At 51.3% G+C, this 23,222-nt stretch overlaps 15 non-coding genes across 15 annotated transcripts; 6 read left to right on the top strand and 9 right to left on the bottom strand.

The window, feature by feature from the left end:
• Positions 1 to 2,312: 2,312 nt before the first annotated feature.
• On the top strand, positions 2,313 to 2,427 carry LOC141302230 (U5 spliceosomal RNA). The gene has a single exon (XR_012342337.1). It is a non-coding gene; the product is annotated as a U5 spliceosomal RNA (small nuclear RNA).
• An 898-nt stretch (positions 2,428 to 3,325) lies between these two features.
• trnak-uuu (transfer RNA lysine (anticodon UUU)) lies at positions 3,326 to 3,398 on the bottom strand. The gene has a single exon. It is a non-coding gene; the product is annotated as a tRNA-Lys (tRNA).
• A 2,496-nt stretch (positions 3,399 to 5,894) lies between these two features.
• LOC141302234 (U5 spliceosomal RNA) lies at positions 5,895 to 6,009 on the top strand. The gene has a single exon (XR_012342342.1). It is a non-coding gene; the product is annotated as a U5 spliceosomal RNA (small nuclear RNA).
• An 896-nt stretch (positions 6,010 to 6,905) lies between these two features.
• Positions 6,906 to 6,978, bottom strand: trnak-uuu (transfer RNA lysine (anticodon UUU)). The gene has a single exon. It is a non-coding gene; the product is annotated as a tRNA-Lys (tRNA).
• Positions 6,979 to 9,604: 2,626 nt separating this feature from the next.
• Positions 9,605 to 9,719, top strand: LOC141302226 (U5 spliceosomal RNA). The gene has a single exon (XR_012342334.1). It is a non-coding gene; the product is annotated as a U5 spliceosomal RNA (small nuclear RNA).
• A 338-nt stretch (positions 9,720 to 10,057) lies between these two features.
• trnah-gug (transfer RNA histidin (anticodon GUG)) lies at positions 10,058 to 10,129 on the bottom strand. Its single transcript has one exon. It is a non-coding gene; the product is annotated as a tRNA-His (tRNA).
• A 490-nt stretch (positions 10,130 to 10,619) lies between these two features.
• Positions 10,620 to 10,692, bottom strand: trnak-uuu (transfer RNA lysine (anticodon UUU)). Its single transcript has one exon. It is a non-coding gene; the product is annotated as a tRNA-Lys (tRNA).
• A 2,534-nt stretch (positions 10,693 to 13,226) lies between these two features.
• Positions 13,227 to 13,341, top strand: LOC141302228 (U5 spliceosomal RNA). The gene has a single exon (XR_012342336.1). It is a non-coding gene; the product is annotated as a U5 spliceosomal RNA (small nuclear RNA).
• Positions 13,342 to 13,679: 338 nt separating this feature from the next.
• Positions 13,680 to 13,751, bottom strand: trnah-gug (transfer RNA histidin (anticodon GUG)). The gene has a single exon. It is a non-coding gene; the product is annotated as a tRNA-His (tRNA).
• Positions 13,752 to 14,239: 488 nt separating this feature from the next.
• trnak-uuu (transfer RNA lysine (anticodon UUU)) lies at positions 14,240 to 14,312 on the bottom strand. Its single transcript has one exon. It is a non-coding gene; the product is annotated as a tRNA-Lys (tRNA).
• Positions 14,313 to 16,812: 2,500 nt separating this feature from the next.
• Positions 16,813 to 16,927, top strand: LOC141302227 (U5 spliceosomal RNA). Its single transcript, XR_012342335.1, has one exon. It is a non-coding gene; the product is annotated as a U5 spliceosomal RNA (small nuclear RNA).
• A 337-nt stretch (positions 16,928 to 17,264) lies between these two features.
• Positions 17,265 to 17,336, bottom strand: trnah-gug (transfer RNA histidin (anticodon GUG)). Its single transcript has one exon. It is a non-coding gene; the product is annotated as a tRNA-His (tRNA).
• Positions 17,337 to 17,824: 488 nt separating this feature from the next.
• Positions 17,825 to 17,897, bottom strand: trnak-uuu (transfer RNA lysine (anticodon UUU)). The gene has a single exon. It is a non-coding gene; the product is annotated as a tRNA-Lys (tRNA).
• Positions 17,898 to 20,398: 2,501 nt separating this feature from the next.
• On the top strand, positions 20,399 to 20,513 carry LOC141302233 (U5 spliceosomal RNA). Its single transcript, XR_012342340.1, has one exon. It is a non-coding gene; the product is annotated as a U5 spliceosomal RNA (small nuclear RNA).
• An 896-nt stretch (positions 20,514 to 21,409) lies between these two features.
• trnak-uuu (transfer RNA lysine (anticodon UUU)) lies at positions 21,410 to 21,482 on the bottom strand. Its single transcript has one exon. It is a non-coding gene; the product is annotated as a tRNA-Lys (tRNA).
• Positions 21,483 to 23,222: the final 1,740 nt, after the last annotated feature.

Below are 23,222 nucleotides of genomic sequence, written 5' to 3'. Positions count from 1 at the left end.
CTAGTCTTCCTCACAGCCTTCCTCAGTGCCACGGAATGCCTATTTCACCCACTAACCAACTAAACTTCACCACAGCCTTCCCCAGTGACGCGAAATGCCTATTTCGCCCACTAATCACCTAAACTTCACCATACTCTTCCTCAGTGCCACGGAACGCCTATTTCGCCCACTAACCACCTAAACTTCACCACAGCCTTCCCCAGTGCCGCAAAATGCCTATTTCGCCCACTAATCACCTAAACTTCACCACAGTCTTCCTCAAAGCCCGCAAAGTGCCTATTTTGACCCCTAACCACCTAAACTTCACCAAGGTCTTCCCCGGTGCCGTAGAGTGCCTGTTTTGACCCCTAACCACCTAAGCTTCGCCACGGTCTTCCTCGAAGCCTGCAGAGTGCCTATTTTGACCCCTAACCACCTAAACTTCATCTTTCCACTATAGTGGCCGGTCGACCGTATGGGCATGGCCACGAGGTGCCTTTCGTGCCCGCTAAACACCTATTTTTGACCCAGAGAGAGGTCACTCTAAATCGTTCACGAAAGATCGCAGGACCTCGAAATTCGACACGAGGGTAGCCGAGGGCGTCCCGAGTTGCGGTCCAGAGTTTGAAATTTCTGCTTCCTTCCTAAGTGCGCGTTTCGGCAGTTCGGCATGATCCATACGCGATTCGGCTTTCTCCATCCCTGAAGGTCTTTCTGGTCCCCAGTGACTACCGGCAGGCCAAGTTTGGGGCCGAACGGCAGAGCATCCCACATACCACTTATCCCATGCAGTTTCACAGTTGTTTCGTGGACAGCAGAGCACGAGGGCTGTTTTGCGTAGCAAAAAATTGCCGACTCGGTATGTCGTCGAGGGCCACGTGACACACCGTTTGGTGAAATTTGGGGCCCCTCAGACACCCAAGGGCCGAACCGGGGGGGGGGGCGGCGACAAGCGCAACTTATTCCATTGACTTTTTATAGGCGCTTCGTGGATGGTGGCTGATCGGCCCAAAATCGGCATATACGGCACGTCACGGTCCCCCGGGGCGGCCCCCAAAGTTCCGTGTCCGTATCTGCTCGATCGGCTGAAAAAGACCCCCTTGACCGCGAGACACCTGTAAAACTTCCATTGAATAAGTTGGGAGGCCCAGTCAAGTAAGTTACAGGTGGGACTTTCCCTCTTGTGCGGTCCGTTTTTGAGGTCAGACATCAAAGAATCCACCAAGAAAGCTATTGGGTGGCTCCTAGCCTCCTCCTGAAGCACCCAGAGGTGCTCAATCCTCAGAATTCTACTGACCACGAACAGCCTATTTTTTATAATGGGATAGATTATACGTGGGACATCCAGATCTCAGCTTCTGGACGTGCTATCAAGCTGAAACCTGCGTTCCTGCGCTGGCCTGGACATGCCCTGATGACGGTGAGAATTTGAAGAAGATTGGAGAAACTTGAAAATTTTGCCAAAAACAACCTCCCCTTTGAGGTTTTTCAAGCCAGATTTTCAAGTTTCTCCAAACTTCTTGAAATTCACCACAGGAGCTGGGAATGTCCAGACTAGCGCAGGAACTCGGTTTTCAGCTTGATTGCACGTCCAGAGGCTGAGACGTCCCACGTACAATCTATCTCATTATAAAAAAACAGGCTGTTCGTGGTCAGTGGAATTCTGAGGGTTTAACACCTCAGGGTCCTTCAGGAGGATGGGGGGAGCCACCTCAATAAGTTCTTTAGTGTATTAATTGATGTTTGACCACAGAAGCGGACCACACAAGAGGGAACATCCCACCTGTAACTTACTTAACAGGGCCTCCACAGGCTTTCCGTGGACAGTGCATTTTTAAGCATATTAAGCCGTTTTAGGTGATCTAATGTACATAGAACTGCTGGGTAGTGTTCCCTGAGCACTGTACTGTAGAAATGTGTCCATAAAATCACTGTAGTTATTAAATATGATTTACTACTGTACTGTCCACAGAAAGCCTGTGGAGGCCCTGTCAAATAAGTTCTCCATGAAATACTCCATGAAATACCAGATTGACCCGCCACGAGCTAAAGTCTCTCAATATCTTGAATGCTACACATTACAGGGGGTCATTATTTGGACCGCTTTATTTCATTTCATTTTTTGTTCTAATACGGGGGCATGAAAAAAGAGATGACATTGCCTTGATCGGGTTTGTGAATACTGGGTGAGGGAAGGGAATTTCGTAACTCCTCCCATTTGGAGTGAGGGGGGTGACGAAAATCATGTTGGCAGGTGTCGGCACCCTAGATTACCCTTGGTGAGCGTAGTGCTTTACCACAGTGTGCGCACAGGTCCAAGGGCGTAGAGACACATCTCGAGTTTCTCTTCATCAGCGCATAAATCTTTTGCCTTTTACTAAAGATTTCCGTGCAGGGGAACCTTTGCGAGTGACCTGTATTTTTGGGGGCTCTGCTCACAGCAGAGCTACACTAGAGTGTCAAGAGCAGAGTCAATCTGGCCACCCGCCAGCGTGCAGTGGAACGAAGCTTGCCTCGTCATGGACTGTGTTTGCAGCCTTTGCGCTTCCAGCTTCGCAACTTCAAATTACTTTAGCCAGCATGGAAAGACAGCGCTCTCTCGTCCATGACGGGCTCAAACAAAGATGGCTTCAGCTTTTTTGGCCCTATCAGTGACTCGTGCGCTTCGAGCCTTCTTTTTTGACCCCCCGAAAGCCAGCGTCTGCTGCCTGCGTTGTTGGTATAGTATAACTGGCACCCGTACGAAAAATGGAGGTGGCAGAAAGGAGCTCAGTGCACAAAAAGCCTGCCGTGACCCGGATTCGAACCGGGGTTGCTGCGGCCACAACGCAGAGTACTAACCACTATACGACCACGTCGTGCCACTGGCTCACGCCTGGTGGTGCCGGCCGTCCGAATGCAAAAAGGGCCAGCGGCGTGTTTTATTCCTGTTGGAGAGAGGGCACACAAATCCCTGCGAGGGACGCGGAAGAAAAGGGGCCGGCCGCTTCTCCTCAGTGCCGGTGAACAGCGTAGTCGGCAGGATTCAAACCTGCGTGGGGAGACCCCAATGGACTTCTAGTCCATCGCCTTAACCACTTGGCCACGACTACGATGTCTTCTGTCCCGTTGTCGACCTCAAAGTTGGGTGAAAAAGCCATGAACTGGCTACCGCTTTGCTGAACTCGCCTAGCGTAAAACTCCTAAAGGGGAAAACAGCCCACCTCAAGGAACAAAACACTCATGAAGTTGCAGCATAGCAAACACTGTATGTGAAGTCTGTCACATCTTTAAGCGTACGCCGCCACACTGCAGAGCTGGACCGGCACGACAGCAACCTGAGGTCGCCGAAAAGAAGACGGCCCTTCGCCTGAACAGGGACTTGAACCCTGGACCCTCAGATTAAAAGTCTGATGCTCTACCGACTGAGCTATCCAGGCTCTTGTGCTTTGCGCGCCTCTTACGTTTTATATAAGAACACTTTCTCCACAAGCCGCCCGGCAGAAGAAAAAGCTGAAGAAAAAGCTGGTGAGTCCACCAAATTGGCCATAGGCTCCGGACGGACGCCTGTAGGGGCACCCTGGTACCACGAGGAAGGCCACAAAAGGCATTTGGATGCACCTAACCGCTAGTCTTCCTCACAGCCTTCCTCAGTGCCACGGAATGCCTATTTCGCCCACTAACCAACTAAACTTCACCACAGCCTTCCCCAGTGCCGCGAAATGCCTATTTCGCCCACTAATCACCTAAACTTCACCATACTCTTCCTCAGTGCCACGGAACGCCTATTTCGCCCACTAACCACCTAAACTTCACCACAGCCTTCCCCAGTGCCGCAAAATGCCTATTTCGCCAACTAATCACCTAAACTTCACCACAGTCTTCCTCAAAGCCCGCAAAGTGCCTATTTTGACCCCTAACCACCTAAACTTCACCAAGGTCTTCCCCGGTGCCGTAGAGTGCCTGTTTTGACCCCTAACCACCTAAGCTTCGCCACGGTCTTCCTCGAAGCCTGCAGAGTGCCTATTTTGACCCCTAACCACCTAAACTTCATCTTTCCACTATCGTGGCCGGTCGACCGTATGGGCATGGCCACGAGGTGCCTTTCGTGCCCGCTAAACACCTATTTTTGACCCAGAGAGAGGTCACTCTAAATCGTTCACGAAAGATCGCAGGACCTCGAAATTCGACACGAGGGTCGCCGAGGGCGTCCCGAGTTGCGGTCCAGAGTTTGAAATTTCTGCTTCCTTCCTAAGTGCGCGTTTCGGCAGTTCGGCATGATCCATACGCGATTCGGCTTTCTCCATCCCTGAGGGTCTTTCTGGTCCCCAGTGACTACCGGCAGGCCAAGTTTGGGGCCGAACGGCAGAGCATCCCACATACCACTTATCCCATGCAGTTTCACAGTTGTTTCGTGGACAGCAGAGCACGAGGGCTGTTTTGCGTAGCAAAAAATTGCCGACTCGGTATGTCGTCGAGGGCCACGTGACACCGCGTTTGGTGAAATTTGGGGCCCCTCAGACACCCAAGGGCCGAAGGGGGGGGGGGCGGCGACAAGCGCAACTTATTCCATTGACTTTTTATAGGCGCTTCGTGGATGGTGGCCGATCGGCCCAAAATCGGCATATACGGCACGTCACGGTCCCCCGGGGCGGCCCCCAAAGTTCCGTGTCCGTATCTGCTCGATCGGCTGAAAAAGACCCCCTTGACCGCGAGACACCTGTAAAACTTCCATTGAATAAGTTGGGAGGCCCAGTCAAGTAAGTTACAGGTGGGACTTTCCCTCTTGTGCGGTCCGTTTTTGAGGTCAGACATCAAAGAATCCACCAAGAAAGCTATTGGGTGGCTCCTAGCCTCCTCCTGAAGCACCCAGAGGTGCTCAATCCTCAGAATTCTACTGACCACGAACAGCCTATTTTTTATAATGGGATAGATTATACGTGGGACATCCAGATCTCAGCTTCTGGACGTGCTATCAAGCTGAAACCTGCGTTCCTGCGCTGGCCTGGACATGCCCTGATGACGGTGAGAATTTGAAGAAGATTGGAGAAACTTGAAAATTTTGCCAAAAACAACCTCCCCTTTGAGGTTTTTCAAGCCAGATTTTCAAGTTTCTCCAAACTTCTTGAAATTCACCACAGGAGCTGGGAATGTCCAGACTAGCGCAGGAACTCGGTTTTCAGCTTGATTGCACGTCCAGAGGCTGAGACGTCCCACGTACAATCTATCTCATTATAAAAACACAGGCTGTTCGTGGTCAGTGGAATTCTGGGGGTTTAACACCTCAGGGTACTTCAGGAGGATGGGGGAGCCACCTCAATAAGTTCTTTAGTGTATTAATTGATGTTTGACCACAGAAGCGGACCATAGAAGAGGGAACATCCCACCTGTAACTTACTTAACAGGGCCTCCACAGGCTTTCCGTGGACAGTGCATTTTTAAGCATATTAAGCCGTTTTAGGTGATCTAATGTACATAGAACTGCTGGGTAGTGTTCCCTGAGCACTGTACTGTAGAAATGTGTCCATAAAACCACTGTAGTTATGAAATATGATTTACTACTGTACCGTCCACAGAAAGCCTGTGGAGGCCCTGTCAAATAAGTTCTCCATGAAATACTCCATGAAATACCAGATTGACCCGCCACGAGCTAAAGTCTCTCAATATCTTGAATGCTACACATTACAGGGGGTCATTATTTGGACCGCTTTATTTCATTTCTTTTTTTGTCTAATACGGGGGCATGAAAAAAGAGATGACATTGCCTTGATCGGGATTGTGAATACTGGGTGAGGGAAGGGACTTTCGTAACTCCTCCCATTTGGAGTGAGGGGGGTGACGAAAATCATGTTGGCAAGTGTCGGCACCCTAGATTACCCTTGGTGAGCGTAGTGCTTTACCACAGTGTGCGCACAGGTCCAAGGGCGTAGAGACACATCTCGAGTTTCTCTTCATCAGCGCATAAATCTTTTGCCTTTTACTAAAGATTTCCGTGGAGGGGAACCTTTGCGAGTGACCTGTATTTTTGGGGGCTCTGCTCACAGAAGAGCTACACTAGAGTGTCAAGAGCAGAGTCAATCTGGCCACCCGCCAGCGTGCAGTGGAACGAAGCGTGCCTCGTCATGGACTGTGTTTGCAGCCTTTGCGCTTCCAGCTTCGCAACTTCAAATTTCTTTAGCCAGCATAGAAAGACAGCGCTCTCTCGTCCATGACGGGCTCAAACAAAGATGGCTTCAGCTCTTTTGGCCCTATCAGTGACTCGTGCGCTTCGAGACTTCTTTTTTGACCCCGAAAGCCAGCGTCTGCTGCCTGCGTTGTTGGTATAGTATAACTGGCACCCGTACGAAAAATGGAGGTGGCAGAAAGGAGCTCAGTGCACAAAAAGCCTGCCGTGACCCGCATTCGAACCGGGGTTGCTGCGGCCACAACGCAGAGTACTAACCGCTATACGATCACGGCGTGCCACTGGCTCACGCCTGGTGGTGCCGGCCGTCCGAATGCAAAAAGGGCCAGCGGCGTGTTTTATTCCTGTTGGAGAGAGGGCACACAAATCCCTGCGAGGGACGTGGAAGAAAAGGGGCCGGCCGCTTCTCCTCAGCGCCGGTGAACAGCGTAGTCGGCAGGATTCAAACCTGCGCGGGGAGACCCCAATGGACTTCTAATCCATCGCCTTAACCACTCGGCCACGACTACGATGTCTTCTGTCCCGTTGTCGACCTCAAAGTTGGGTGAAAAAGCCATGAACTGGCTACCGCTTTGCTGAACTCGCCTAGCGTAAAACTCCTAAAGGGGAAAAAAGCCCACCTCAAGCAACAAAACACTCATGAAGGGGAAGCATAGCAAACACTGTATGTGAAGTCTGTCACATCTTTAAGCGTACGCCGCCACACGGCAGAGCTGGACCTGCACGACAGCAACCTGAGGCCGCCGACAAGAAGACGGCCCTTCGCCTGAACAGGGACTTGAACCCTGGACCCTCAGATTAAAAGTCTGATGCTCTACCGACTGAGCTATCCAGGCTCTTGTGCTTTGCGCGCCTCTTACGTTTTATATAAGAACACTTTCTCCACAAGCCGCCCGGCAGAAGAAAAAGCTGAAGAAAAAGCTGGTGAGTCCACCAAATTGGCCATAGGCTCCGGACGGACGCCTGTAGGGGCACCCTGGTGCCACGAGGAAGGCCACAAAAGGCATTTGGATGCACCTAACCGCCTAGTCTTCCTCACAGCCTTCTTCAGTGCCACGGAACGCCTATTTCGCCCACTAACCACCTAAACTTCACCACAGCCTTCCCCAGTGCCGCGAAATGCCTATTTCGCCCACTAATCACCTAAACTTCACCATAGTCTTCCTCAGTGCCACGGAACGCCTATTTCGCCCACTAACCACCTAAACTTCACCACAGCCTTCCCCAGTGCCGCGAAATGCCTATTTCGCCCACTAATCACCTAAACTTCACCATAGTCTTCCTCAGTGCCACGGAACGCCTATTTCGCCCACTAACCACCTAAACTTCACCACAGCCTTCCCCAGTGCCGCAAAATGCCTATTTCGCCCACTAATCACCTAAACTTCACCACAGTCTTCCTCAAAGCCCGCAAAGTGCCTATTTTGACCCCTAACCACCTAAACTTCACCAAGGTCTTCCCCGGTGCCGTAGAGTGCCTGTTTTGACCCCTAACCACCTAAGCTTCGCCACGGTCTTCCTCGAAGCCTGCAGAGTGCCTATTTTGACCCCTAACCACCTAAACTTCATCTTTCCACTATCGTGGCCGGTCGACCGTATGGGCATGGCCACGAGGTGCCTTTCGTGCCCGCTAAACACCTATTTTTGACCCAGAGAGAGGTCACTCTAAATCGTTCACGAAAGATCGCAGGACCTCGAAATTCGACACGAGGGTAGCCGAGGGTGTCCCGAGTTGCGGTCCAGAGTTTGAAATTTCTGCTTCCTTCCTAAGTGCGCGTTTCGGCAGTTCGGCATGATCCATACGCGATTCGGCTTTCTCCATCCCTGAGGGTCTTTCTGGTCCCCAGTGACTACCGGCAGGCCAAGTTTGGGGCCGAACGGCAGAGCATCCCACATACCACTTATCCCATGCAGTTTCACAGTTGTTTCGTGGACAGCAGAGCACGAGGGCTGTTTTGCGTAGCAAAAAATTGCCGACTCGTTATGTCGTCGAGGGCCACGTGACACCGCGTTCGGTGAAATTTGGGGCCCCTCAGACACCCAAGGGCCGAAGCGGGGGGGGGGGGGGGGGGCGGCGACAAGCGCAACTTATTCCATTGACTTTTTATAGGCGCTTCGTGGATGGTGGCTGATCGGCCCAAAATCGGCATATACGGCACGTCACAGTCCCCCGGGGCGGCCCCCAAAGTTCCGTGTCCGTATCTGCTCGATCGGCTGAAAAAGACCCCCTTGACCGCGAGACACCTGTAAAACTTCCATTGAATAAGTTGGGAGGCCCAGTCAAGTAAGTTACAGGTGGGACTTTCCCTCTTGTGCGGTCCGTTTTTGAGGTCAGACATCAAAGAATCCACCAAGAAAGCTATTGGGTGGCTCCTAGCCTCCTCCTGAAGCACCCAGAGGTGCTCAATCCTCAGAATTCTACTGACCACGAACAGCCTATTTTTTATAATGGGATAGATTATACGTGGGACATCCAGATCTCAGCTTCTGGACGTGCTATCAAGCTGAAACCTGCGTTCCTGCGCTGGCCTGGACATGCCCTGATGACGGTGAGAATTTGAAGAAGATTGGAGAAACTTGAAAATTTTGCCAAAAACAACCTCCCCTTTGAGGTTTTTCAAGCCAGATTTCCAAGTTTCTCCAAACTTCTTGAAATTCAACACAGGAGCTGGGAATGTCCAGACTAGCGCAGGAACTCGGTTTTCAGCTTGATTGCACGTCCAGAGGCTGAGACGTCCCACGTACAATCTATCTCATTATAAAAAAACAGGCTGTTCGTGGTCAGTGGAATTCTGAGGGTTTAACACCTCAGGGTCCTTCAGGAGCATGGGGGGAGCCACCTCAATAAGTTCTTTAGTGTATTAATTGATGTTTGACCACAGAAGCGGACCACACAAGAGGGAACATCCCACCTGTAACTTACTTAATAGGGCCTCCACAGGCTTTCCGTGGACAGTGCATTTTTAAGCATATTAAGCCGTTTTAGGTGATCTAATGTACATAGAACTGCTGGGTAGTGTTCCCTGAGCACTGTACTGTAGAAATGTGTCCATAAAATCACTGTAGTTATTAAATATGATTTACTACTGTACTGTCCACAGAAAGCCTGTGGAGGCCCTGTCAAATAAGTTCTCCATGAAATACTCCATGAAATACCAGATTGACCCGCCACGAGCTAAAGTCTCTCAATATCTTGAATGCTACACATTACAGGGGGTCATTATTTGGACCGCTTTATTTCATTTCATTTTTTTGTCTAATACGGGGGCATGAAAAAAGAGATGACATTGCCTTGATCGGGATTGTGAATACTGGGTGAGGGAAGGGACTTTCGTAACTCCTCCCATTTGGAGTGAGGGGGGTGACGAAAATCATGTTGGCAAGTGTCGGCACCCTAGATTACCCTTGGTGAGCGTAGTGCTTTACCACAGTGTGCGCACAGGTCCAAGGGCGTAGAGACACATCTCGAGTTTCTCTTCATCAGCGCATAAATCTTTTGCCTTTTACTAAAGATTTCCGTGGAGGGGAACCTTTGCGAGTGACCTGTATTTTTGGGGGCTCTGCTCACAGCAGAGCTACACTAGAGTGTCAAGAGCAGAGTCAATCTGGCCACCCGCCAGCGTGCAGTGGAACGAAGCTTGCCTCGTCATGGACTGTGTTTGCAGCCTTTGCGCTTCCAGCTTCGCAACTTCAAATTACTTTAGCCAGCATGGAAAGACAGCGCTCTCTCGTCCATGACGGGCTCAAACAAAGATGGCTTCAGCTTTTTTGGCCCTATCAGTGACTTGTGCGCTTCGAGCCTTCTTTTTTGACCCCCCGAAAGCCAGCGTCTGCTGCCTGCGTTGTTGGTATAGTATAACTGGCACCCGTACGAAAAATGGAGGTGGCAGAAAGGAGCTCAGTGCACAAAAAGCCTGCCGTGACCCGGATTCGAACCGGGGTTGCTGCGGCCACAACGCAGAGTACTAACCACTATACGACCACGGCGTGCCACTGGCTCACGGCTGGTGGTGCCGGCCGTCCGAATGCAAAAAGGGCCAGCGGCGTGTTTTTTATTCCTGTTGGAGAGAGGGCACACAAATCCCTGCGAGGGACGCGGAAGAAAAGGGGCCGGCCGCTTCTCCTCAGCGACGGTGAACAGCGTAGTCAGCAGGATTCAAACCTGCATGGAGAGACCCCAATGGACTTCTAGTCCATCGCCTTAACCACTCTGCCACGACTACAATGTCTTCTGTCCCGTTGTCGACCTCAAAGTTGGGTGAAAAAGCCATGAACTGGCTACCGTTTTGCTGAACTCGCCTAGCGTAAAACTCCTAAAGGGGAAAACAGCCCACCTCAAGGAACAAAACACTCATGAAGGGGAAGCATAGCAAACACTGTATGTGAAGTCTGTCACATCTTTAAGCGTACGCCGCCACACGGCAGAGCTGGACCGGCACGACAGCAACCTGAGGTCGCCGACAAGAAGACGGCCCTTCGCCTGAACAGGGACTTGAACCCTGGACCCTCAGATTAAAAGTCTGATGCTCTACCGACTGAGCTATCCAGGCTTTGTAAAAGGTGCTTACTATATACTATACCAACAACGGCACGTCATATACTCTTACGTTTTATATAAGAACACTTTCTCCACAAGCCGCCCGGCAGAAGAAAAAGCTGAAGAAAAAGCTGGTGAGTCCACCAAATTGGCCATAGGCTCCGGACGGACGCCTGTAGGGGCACCCTGGTACCACGAGGAAGGCCACAAAAGGCATTTGGATGCACCTAACCGCCTAGTCTTCCTCACAGCCTTCCTCAGTGCCACGGAATGCCTATTTCACCCACTAACCAACTAAACTTCACCACAGCCTTCCCCAGTGCCGCGAAATGCCTATTTCGCCCACTAATCACCTAAACTTCACCATACTCTTCCTCAGTGCCACGGAACGCCTATTTCGCCCACTAACCACCTAAACTTCACCACAGCCTTCCCCAGTGCCGCAAAATGCCTATTTCGCCCACTAATCACCTAAACTTCACCACAGTCTTCCTCAAAGCCCGCAAAGTGCCTATTTTGACCCCTAACCACCTAAACTTCACCAAGGTCTTCCCCGGTGCCGTAGAGTGCCTGTTTTGACCCCTAACCACCTAAGCTTCGCCACGGTCTTCCTCGAAGCCTGCAGAGTGCCTATTTTGACCCCTAACCACCTAAACTTCATCTTTCCACTATAGTGGCCGGTTGACCGTATGGGCATGGCCACGAGGTGCCTTTCGTGCCCGCTAAACACCTATTTTTGACCCAGAGAGAGGTCACTCTAAATCGTTCACGAAAGATCGCAGGACCTCGAAATTCGACACGAGGGTAGCCGAGGGCGTCCCGAGTTGCGGTCCAGAGTTTGAAATTTCTGCTTCCTTCCTAAGTGCGCGTTTCGGCAGTTCGGCATGATCCATACGCGATTCGGCTTTCTCCATCCCTGAAGGTCTTTCTGGTCCCCAGTGACTACCGGCAGGCCAAGTTTGGGGCCGAACGGCAGAGCATCCCACATACCACTTATCCCATGCAGTTTCACAGTTGTTTCGTGGACAGCAGAGCACGAGGGCTGTTTTGCGTAGCAAAAAATTGCCGACTCGGTATGTCGTCGAGGGCCACGTGACACAGCGTTTGGTGAAATTTGGGGCCCCTCAGACACCCAAGGGCCGAAGCGGGGGGGGGGGCGGCGACAAGCGCAACTTATTCCATTGACTTTTTATAGGCGCTTCGTGGATGGTGGCTGATCGGCCCAAAATCGGCATATACGGCACGTCACGGTCCCCCGGGGCGGCTCCCAAAGTTCCGTGTCCGTATCTGCTCGATCGGCTGAAAAAGACCCCCTTGACCGCGAGACACCTGTAAAACTTCCATTGAATAAGTTGGGAGGCCCAGTCAAGTAAGTTACAGGTGGGACTTTCCCTCTTGTGCGGTCCGTTTTTGAGGTCAGACATCAAAGAATCCACCAAGAAAGCTATTGGGTGGCTCCTAGCCTCCTCCTGAAGCACCCAGAGGTGCTCAATCCTCAGAATTCTACTGACCACGAACAGCCTATTTTTTATAATGGGATAGATTATACGTGGGACATCCAGATCTCAGCTTCTGGACGTGCTATCAAGCTGAAACCTGCGTTCCTGCGCTGGCCTGGACATGCCCTGATGACGGTGAGAATTTGAAGAAGATTGGAGAAACTTGAAAATTTTGCCAAAAACAACCTCCCCTTTGAGGTTTTTCAAGCCAGATTTTCAAGTTTCTCCAAACTTCTTGAAATTCACCACAGGAGCTGGGAATGTCCAGACTAGCGCAGGAACTCGGTTTTCAGCTTGATTGCACGTCCAGAGGCTGAGACGTCCCACGTACAATCTATCTCATTATAAAAAAACAGGCTGTTCGTGGTCAGTGGAATTCTGAGGGTTTAACACCTCAGGGTCCTTCAGGAGGATGGGGGGAGCCACCTCAATAAGTTCTTTAGTGTATTAATTGATGTTTGACCACAGAAGCGGACCACACAAGAGGGAACATCCCACCTGTAACTTACTTAACAGGGCCTCCACAGGCTTTCCGTGGACAGTGCATTTTTAAGCATATTAAGCCGTTTTAGGTGATCTAATGTACATAGAACTGCTGGGTAGTGTTCCCTGAGCACTGTACTGTAGAAATGTGTCCATAAAATCACTGTAGTTATTAAATATGATTTACTACTGTACTGTCCACAGAAAGCCTGTGGAGGCCCTGTCAAATAAGTTCTCCATGAAATACTCCATGAAATACCAGATTGACCCGCCACGAGCTAAAGTCTCTCAATATCTTGAATGCTACACATTACAGGGGGTCATTATTTGGACCGCTTTATTTCATTTCATTTTTTGTTCTAATACGGGGGCATGAAAAAAGAGATGACATTGCCTTGATCGGGTTTGTGAATACTGGGTGAGGGAAGGGAATTTCGTAACTCCTCCCATTTGGAGTGAGGGGGGTGACGAAAATCATGTTGGCAGGTGTCGGCACCCTAGATTACCCTTGGTGAGCGTAGTGCTTTACCACAGTGTGCGCACAGGTCCAAGGGCGTAGAGACACATCTCGAGTTTCTCTTCATCAGCGCATAAATCTTTTGCCTTTTACTAAAGATTTCCGTGCAGGGGAACCTTTGCGAGTGACCTGTATTTTTGGGGGCTCTGCTCACAGCAGAGCTACACTAGAGTGTCAAGAGCAGAGTCAATCTGGCCACCCGCCAGCGTGCAGTGGAACGAAGCTTGCCTCGTCATGGACTGTGTTTGCAGCCTTTGCGCTTCCAGCTTCGCAACTTCAAATTACTTTAGCCAGCATGGAAAGACAGCGCTCTCTCGTCCATGACGGGCTCAAACAAAGATGGCTTCAGCTTTTTTGGCCCTATCAGTGACTCGTGCGCTTCGAGCCTTCTTTTTTGACCCCCCGAAAGCCAGCGTCTGCTGCCTGCGTTGTTGGTATAGTATAACTGGCACCCGTACGAAAAATGGAGGTGGCAGAAAGGAGCTCAGTGCACAAAAAGCCTGCCGTGACCCGGATTCGAACCGGGGTTGCTGCGGCCACAACGCAGAGTACTAACCACTATACGACCACGGCGTGCCACTGGCTCACGCCTGGTGGTGCCGGCCGTCCGAATGCAAAAAGGGCCAGCGGCGTGTTTTATTCCTGTTGGAGAGAGGGCACACAAATCCCTGCGAGGGACGCGGAAGAAAAGGGGCCGGCCGCTTCTCCTCAGTGCCGGTGAACAGCGTAGTCGGCAGGATTCAAACCTGCGTGGGGAGACCCCAATGGACTTCTAGTCCATCGCCTTAACCACTTGGCCACGACTACGATGTCTTCTGTCCCGTTGTCGACCTCAAAGTTGGGTGAAAAAGCCATGAACTGGCTACCGCTTTGCTGAACTCGCCTAGCGTAAAACTCCTAAAGGGGAAAACAGCCCACCTCAAGGAACAAAACACTCATGAAGTTGCAGCATAGCAAACACTGTATGTGAAGTCTGTCACATCTTTAAGCGTACGCCGCCACACTGCAGACCTGGACCGGCACGACAGCAACCTGGGGTCGCCGAAAAGAAGACGGCCCTTCGCCTGAACAGGGACTTGAACCCTGGACCCTCAGATTAAAAGTCTGATGCTCTACCGACTGAGCTATCCAGGCTCTTGTGCTTTGCGCGCCTCTTACGTTTTATATAAGAACACTTTCTCCACAAGCCGCCCGGCAGAAGAAAAAGCTGAAGAAAAAGCTGGTGAGTCCACCAAATTGGCCATAGGCTCCGGACGGACGCCTGTAGGGGCACCCTGGTACCACGAGGAAGGCCACAAAAGGCATTTGGATGCACCTAACCGCCTAGTCTTCCTCACAGCCTTCCTCAGTGCCACGGAATGCCTATTTCGCCCACTAACCAACTAAACTTCACCACAGCCTTCCCCAGTGCCGCGAAATGCCTATTTCGCCCACTAATCACCTAAACTTCACCATACTCTTCCTCAGTGCCACGGAACGCCTATTTCGCCCACTAACCACCTAAACTTCACCACAGCCTTCCCCAGTGCCGCAAAATGCCTATTTCGCCAACTAATCACCTAAACTTCACCACAGTCTTCCTCAAAGCCCGCAAAGTGCCTATTTTGACCCCTAACCACCTAAACTTCACCAAGGTCTTCCCCGGTGCCGTAGAGTGCCTGTTTTGACCCCTAACCACCTAAGCTTCGCCACGGTCTTCCTCGAAGCCTGCAGAGTGCCTATTTTGACCCCTAACCACCTAAACTTCATCTTTCCACTATCGTGGCCGGTCGACCGTATGGGCATGGCCACGAGGTGCCTTTCGTGCCCGCTAAACACCTATTTTTGACCCAGAGAGAGGTCACTCTAAATCGTTCACGAAAGATCGCAGGACCTCGAAATTCGACACGAGGGTCGCCGAGGGCGTCCCGAGTTGCGGTCCAGAGTTTGAAATTTCTGCTTCCTTCCTAAGTGCGCGTTTCGGCAGTTCGGCATGATCCATACGCGATTCGGCTTTCTCCATCCCTGAGGGTCTTTCTGGTCCCCAGTGACTACCGGCAGGCCAAGTTTGGGGCCGAACGGCAGAGCATCCCACATACCACTTATCCCATGCAGTTTCACAGTTGTTTCGTGGACAGCAGAGCACGAGGGCTGTTTTGCGTAGCAAAAAATTGCCGACTCGGTATGTCGTCGAGGGCCACGTGACACCGCGTTTGGTGAAATTTGGGGCCCCTCAGACACCCAAGGGCCGAAGGGGGGGGGGGGGCGGCGACAAGCGCAACTTATTCCATTGACTTTTTATAGGCGCTTCGTGGATGGTGGCCGATCGGCCCAAAATCGGCATATACGGCACGTCACGGTCCCCCGGGGCGGCCCCCAAAGTTCCGTGTCCGTATCTGCTCGATCGGCTGAAAAAGACCCCCTTGACCGCGAGACACCTGTAAAACTTCCATTGAATAAGTTGGGAGGCCCAGTCAAGTAAGTTACAGGTGGGACTTTCCCTCTTGTGCGGTCCGTTTTTGAGGTCAGACATCAAAGAATCCACCAAGAAAGCTATTGGGTGGCTCCTAGCCTCCTCCTGATGCACCCAGAGGTGCTCAGTCCTCAGAATTCTACTGACCACGAACAGCCTATTTTTTATAATGGGATAGATTATACGTGGGACATCCAGATCTCAGCTTCTGGACGTGCTATCAAGCTGAAACCTGCGTTCCTGCGCTGGCCTGGACATGCCCTGATGACGGTGAGAATTTGAAGAAGATTGGAGAAACTTGAAAATTTTGCCAAAAACAACCTCCCCTTTGAGGTTTTTCAAGCCAGATTTTCAAGTTTCTCCAAACTTCTTGAAATTCACCACAGGAGCTGGGAATGTCCAGACTAGCGCAGGAACTCGGTTTTCAGCTTGATTGCACGTCCAGAGGCTGAGACGTCCCACGTACAATCTATCTCATTATAAAAACACAGGCTGTTCGTGGTCAGTGGAATTCTGGGGGTTTAACACCTCAGGGTACTTCAGGAGGATGGGGGAGCCACCTCAATAAGTTCTTTAGTGTATTAATTGATGTTTGACCACAGAAGCGGACCACAGAAGAGGGAACATCCCACCTGTAACTTACTTAACAGGGCCTCCACAGGCTTTCCGTGGACAGTGCATTTTTAAGCATATTAAGCCGTTTTAGGTGATCTAATGTACATAGAACTGCTGGGTAGTTTTCCCTGAGCACTGTACTGTAGAAATGTGTCCATAAAACCACTGTAGTTATGAAATATGATTTACTACTGTACTGTCCACAGAAAGCCTGTGGAGGCCCTGTCAAATAAGTTCTCCATGAAATACTCCATGAAATACCAGATTGACCCGCCACGAGCTAAAGTCTCTCAATATCTTGAATGCTACACATTACAGGGGGTCATTATTTGGACCGCTTTATTTCATTTCATTTTTTGTTCTAATACGGGGGCATGAAAAAAGAGATGACATTGCCTTGATCGGGTTTGTGAATACTGGGTGAGGGAAGGGAATTTCGTAACTCCTCCCATTTGGAGTGAGGGGGGTGACGAAAATCATGTTGGCAGGTGTCGGCACCCTAGATTACCCTTGGTGAGCGTAGTGCTTTACCACAGTGTGCGCACAGGTCCAAGGGCGTAGAGACACATCTCGAGTTTCTCTTCATCAGCGCATAAATCTTTTGCCTTTTACTAAAGATTTCCGTGCAGGGGAACCTTTGCGAGTGACCTGTATTTTTGGGGGCTCTGCTCACAGCAGAGCTACACTAGAGTGTCAAGAGCAGAGTCAATCTGGCCACCCGCCAGCGTGCAGTGGAACGAAGCTTGCCTCGTCATGGACTGTGTTTGCAGCCTTTGCGCTTCCAGCTTCGCAACTTCAAATTACTTTAGCCAGCATGGAAAGACAGCGCTCTCTCGTCCATGACGGGCTCAAACAAAGATGACTTCAGCTTTTTTGGCCCTATCAGTGACTCGTGCGCTTCGAGCCTTCTTTTTGACCCCCCGAAAGCCAGCGTCTGCTGCCTGCGTTGTTGGTATAGTATAACTGGCACCCGTACGAAAAATGGAGGTGGCAGAAAGGAGCTCAGTGCACAAAAAGCCTGCCGTGACCCGGATTCGAACCGGGGTTGCTGCGGCCACAACGCAGAGTACTAACCACTATACGACCACGGCGTGCCACTGGCTCACGCCTGGTGGTGCCGGCCGTCCGAATGCAAAAAGGGCCAGCGGCGTGTTTTATTCCTGTTGGAGAGAGGGCACACAAATCCCTGCGAGGGACGCGGAAGAAAAGGGGCCGGCCGCTTCTCCTCAGCGCCGGTGAACAGCATAGTCGGCAGGATTCAAACCTGCGTGGGGAGACCCCAATGGACTTCTAGTCCATCGCCTTAACCACTTGGCCACGACTACGATGTCTTCTGTCCCGTTGTCGACCTCAAAGTTGGGTGAAAAAGCCATGAACTGGCTACCGCTTTGCTGAACTCGCCTAGCGTAAAACTCCTAAAGGGGAAAACAGCCCACCTCAAGGAACAAAACACTCATGATGTTGCAGCATAGCAAACACTGTATGTGAAGTCTGTCACATCTTTAAGCGTACGCCGCCACACTGCAGAGCTGGACCGGCACGACAGCAACCTGAGGTCGCCGAAAAGAAGACGGCCCTTCGCCTGAACAGGGACTTGAACCCTGGACCCTCAGATTAAAAGTCTGATGCTCTACCGACTGAGCTATCCAGGCTCTTGTGCTTTGCGCGCCTCTTACGTTTTATATAAGAACACTTTCTCCACAAGCCGCCCGGCAGAAGAAAAAGCTGAAGAAAAAGCTGGTGAGTCCACCAAATTGGCCATAGGCTCCGGACGGACGCCTGTAGGGGCACCCTGGTACCACGAGGAAGGCCACAAAAGGCATTTGGATGCACCTAACCGCCTAGTCTTCCTCACAGCCTTCCTCAGTGCCACGGAATGCCTATTTCGCCCACTAACCAACTAAACTTCACCACAGCCTTCCCCAGTGCCGCGAAATGCCTATTTCGCCCACTAATCACCTAAACTTCACCATACTCTTCCTCAGTGCCACGGAACGCCTATTTCGCCCACTAACCACCTAAACTTCACCACAGCCTTCCCCAGTGCCGCAAAATGCCTATTTCGCCAACTAATCACCTAAACTTCACCACAGTCTTCCTCAAAGCCCGCAAAGTGCCTATTTTGACCCCTAACCACCTAAACTTCACCAAGGTCTTCCCCGGTGCCGTAGAGTGCCTGTTTTGACCCCTAACCACCTAAGCTTCGCCACGGTCTTCCTCGAAGCCTGCAGAGTGCCTATTTTGACCCCTAACCACCTAAACTTCATCTTTCCACTATCGTGGCCGGTCGACCGTATGGGCATGGCCACGAGGTGCCTTTCGTGCCCGCTAAACACCTATTTTTGACCCAGAGAGAGGTCACTCTAAATCGTTCACGAAAGATCGCAGGACCTCGAAATTCGACACGAGGGTCGCCGAGGGCGTCCCGAGTTGCGGTCCAGAGTTTGAAATTTCTGCTTCCTTCCTAAGTGCGCGTTTCGGCAGTTCGGCATGATCCATACGCGATTCGGCTTTCTCCATCCCTGAGGGTCTTTCTGGTCCCCAGTGACTACCGGCAGGCCAAGTTTGGGGCCGAACGGCAGAGCATCCCACATACCACTTATCCCATGCAGTTTCACAGTTGTTTCGTGGACAGCAGAGCACGAGGGCTGTTTTGCGTAGCAAAAAATTGCCGACTCGGTATGTCGTCGAGGGCCACGTGACACCGCGTTTGGTGAAATTTGGGGCCCCTCAGACACCCAAGGGCCGAAGGGGGGGGGGGGGGGCGGCGACAAGCGCAACTTATTCCATTGACTTTTTATAGGCGCTTCGTGGATGGTGGCCGATCGGCCCAAAATCGGCATATACGGCACGTCACGGTCCCCCGGGGCGGCCCCCAAAGTTCCGTGTCCGTATCTGCTCGATCGGCTGAAAAAGACCCCCTTGACCGCGAGACACCTGTAAAACTTCCATTGAATAAGTTGGGAGGCCCAGTCAAGTAAGTTACAGGTGGGACTTTCCCTCTTGTGCGGTCCGTTTTTGAGGTCAGACATCAAAGAATCCACCAAGAAAGCTATTGGGTGGCTCCTAGCCTCCTCCTGAAGCACCCAGAGGTGCTCAATCCTCAGAATTCTACTGACCACGAACAGCCTATTTTTTATAATGGGATAGATTATACGTGGGACATCCAGATCTCAGCTTCTGGACGTGCTATCAAGCTGAAACCTGCGTTCCTGCGCTGGCCTGGACATGCCCTGATGACGGTGAGAATTTGAAGAAGATTGGAGAAACTTGAAAATTTTGCCAAAAACAACCTCCCCTTTGAGGTTTTTCAAGCCAGATTTTCAAGTTTCTCCAAACTTCTTGAAATTCACCACAGGAGCTGGGAATGTCCAGACTAGCGCAGGAACTCGGTTTTCAGCTTGATTGCACGTCCAGAGGCTGAGACGTCCCACGTACAATCTATCTCATTATAAAAACACAGGCTGTTCGTGGTCAGTGGAATTCTGGGGGTTTAACACCTCAGGGTACTTCAGGAGGATGGGGGAGCCACCTCAATAAGTTCTTTAGTGTATTAATTGATGTTTGACCACAGAAGCGGACCATAGAAGAGGGAACATCCCACCTGTAACTTACTTAACAGGGCCTCCACAGGCTTTCCGTGGACAGTGCATTTTTAAGCATATTAAGCCGTTTTAGGTGATCTAATGTACATAGAACTGCTGGGTAGTGTTCCCTGAGCACTGTACTGTAGAAATGTGTCCATAAAACCACTGTAGTTATGAAATATGATTTACTACTGTACCGTCCACAGAAAGCCTGTGGAGGCCCTGTCAAATAAGTTCTCCATGAAATACTCCATGAAATACCAGATTGACCCGCCACGAGCTAAAGTCTCTCAATATCTTGAATGCTACACATTACAGGGGGTCATTATTTGGACCGCTTTATTTCATTTCTTTTTTTGTCTAATACGGGGGCATGAAAAAAGAGATGACATTGCCTTGATCGGGATTGTGAATACTGGGTGAGGGAAGGGACTTTCGTAACTCCTCCCATTTGGAGTGAGGGGGGTGACGAAAATCATGTTGGCAAGTGTCGGCACCCTAGATTACCCTTGGTGAGCGTAGTGCTTTACCACAGTGTGCGCACAGGTCCAAGGGCGTAGAGACACATCTCGAGTTTCTCTTCATCAGCGCATAAATCTTTTGCCTTTTACTAAAGATTTCCGTGGAGGGGAACCTTTGCGAGTGACCTGTATTTTTGGGGGCTCTGCTCACAGAAGAGCTACACTAGAGTGTCAAGAGCAGAGTCAATCTGGCCACCCGCCAGCGTGCAGTGGAACGAAGCGTGCCTCGTCATGGACTGTGTTTGCAGCCTTTGCGCTTCCAGCTTCGCAACTTCAAATTTCTTTAGCCAGCATAGAAAGACAGCGCTCTCTCGTCCATGACGGGCTCAAACAAAGATGGCTTCAGCTCTTTTGGCCCTATCAGTGACTCGTGCGCTTCGAGACTTCTTTTTTGACCCCGAAAGCCAGCGTCTGCTGCCTGCGTTGTTGGTATAGTATAACTGGCACCCGTACGAAAAATGGAGGTGGCAGAAAGGAGCTCAGTGCACAAAAAGCCTGCCGTGACCCGCATTCGAACCGGGGTTGCTGCGGCCACAACGCAGAGTACTAACCGCTATACGATCACGGCGTGCCACTGGCTCACGCCTGGTGGTGCCGGCCGTCCGAATGCAAAAAGGGCCAGCGGCGTGTTTTATTCCTGTTGGAGAGAGGGCACACAAATCCCTGCGAGGGACGTGGAAGAAAAGGGGCCGGCCGCTTCTCCTCAGCGCCGGTGAACAGCGTAGTCGGCAGGATTCAAACCTGCGCGGGGAGACCCCAATGGACTTCTAATCCATCGCCTTAACCACTCGGCCACGACTACGATGTCTTCTGTCCCGTTGTCGACCTCAAAGTTGGGTGAAAAAGCCATGAACTGGCTACCGCTTTGCTGAACTCGCCTAGCGTAAAACTCCTAAAGGGGAAAAAAGCCCACCTCAAGCAACAAAACACTCATGAAGGGGAAGCATAGCAAACACTGTATGTGAAGTCTGTCACATCTTTAAGCGTACGCCGCCACACGGCAGAGCTGGACCTGCACGACAGCAACCAGAGGCCGCCGACAAGAAGACGGCCCTTCGCCTGAACAGGGACTTGAACCCTGGACCCTCAGATTAAAAGTCTGATGCTCTACCGACTGAGCTATCCAGGCTCTTGTGCTTTGCGCGCCTCTTACGTTTTATATAAGAACACTTTCTCCACAAGCCGCCCGGCAGAAGAAAAAGCTGAAGAAAAAGCTGGTGAGTCCACCAAATTGGCCATAGGCTCCGGACGGACGCCTGTAGGGGCACCCTGGTGCCACGAGGAAGGCCACAAAAGGCATTTGGATGCACCTAACCGCCTAGTCTTCCTCACAGCCTTCTTCAGTGCCACGGAACGCCTATTTCGCCCACTAACCACCTAAACTTCACCACAGCCTTCCCCAGTGCCGCGAAATGCCTATTTCGCCCACTAATCACCTAAACTTCACCATAGTCTTCCTCAGTGCCACGGAACGCCTATTTCGCCCACTAACAGCCTTCCCCAGTGCCGCGAAATGCCTATTTCGCCCACTAATCACCTAAACTTCACCATAGTCTTCCTCAGTGCCACGGAACGCCTATTTCGCCCACTAACCACCTAAACTTCACCACAGCCTTCCCCAGTGCCGCAAAATGCCTATTTCGCCCACTAATCACCTAAACTTCACCACAGTCTTCCTCAAAGCCCGCAAAGTGCCTATTTTGACCCCTAACCACCTAAACTTCACCAAGGTCTTCCCCGGTGCCGTAGAGTGCCTGTTTTGACCCCTAACCACCTAAGCTTCGCCACGGTCTTCCTCGAAGCCTGCAGAGTGCCTATTTTGACCCCTAACCACCTAAACTTCATCTTTCCACTATCGTGGCCGGTCGACCGTATGGGCATGGCCACGAGGTGCCTTTCGTGCCCGCTAAACACCTATTTTTGACCCAGAGAGAGGTCACTCTAAATCGTTCCCGAAAGATCGCAGGACCTCGAAATTCGACACGAGGGTAGCCGAGGGCGTCCCGAGTTGCGGTCCAGAGTTTGAAATTTCTGCTTCCTTCCTAAGTGCGCGTTTCGGCAGTTCGGCATGATCCATACGCGATTCGGCTTTCTCCATCCCTGAGGGTCTTTCTGGTCCCCAGTGACTACCGGCAGGCCAAGTTTGGGGCCGAACGGCAGAGCATCCCACATACCACTTATCCCATGCAGTTTCACAGTTGTTTCGTGGACAGCAGAGCACGAGGGCTGTTTTGCGTAGCAAAAAATTGCCGACTCGGTATGTCGTCGAGGGCCACGTGACACCGCGTTCGGTGAAATTTGGGGCCCCTCAGACACCCAAGGGCCGAAGCGGGGGGGGGGGGGGGGGTGTGGGCGGCGACAAGCGCAACTTATTCCATTGACTTTTTATAGGCGCTTCGTGGATGGTGGCTGATCGGCCCAAAATCGGCATATACGGCACGTCACGGTCCCCCGGGGCGGCCCCCAAAGTTCCGTGTCCGTATCTGCTCGATCGGCTGAAAAAGACCCCCTTGACCGCGAGACACCTGTAAAACTTCCATTGAATAAGTTGGGAGGCCCAGTCAAGTAAGTTACAGGTGGGACTTTCCGTCTTGTGCGGTCCGTTTTTGAGGTCAGACATCAAAGAATCCACCAAGAAAGCTATTGGGTGGCTCCTAGCCTCCTCCTGAAGCACCCAGAGGTGCTCAATCCTCAGAATTCTACTGACCACGAACAGCCTATTATTTATAATGGGATAGATTATACGTGGGACATCCAGATCTCAGCTTCTGGACGTGCTATCAAGCTGAAACCTGCGTTCCTGCGCTGGCCTGGACATGCCCTGATGACGGTGAGAATTTGAAGAAGATTGGAGAAACTTGAAAATTTT

This window comes from Garra rufa, chromosome 25 (genome assembly GCF_049309525.1).
Source record: "Garra rufa chromosome 25, GarRuf1.0, whole genome shotgun sequence".
Lineage (NCBI taxonomy): Eukaryota > Metazoa > Chordata > Actinopteri > Cypriniformes > Cyprinidae > Garra > Garra rufa.
Note: the sequence above shows the minus strand (reverse complement) of the source record. Positions and strands in the feature narration are given on the sequence as shown.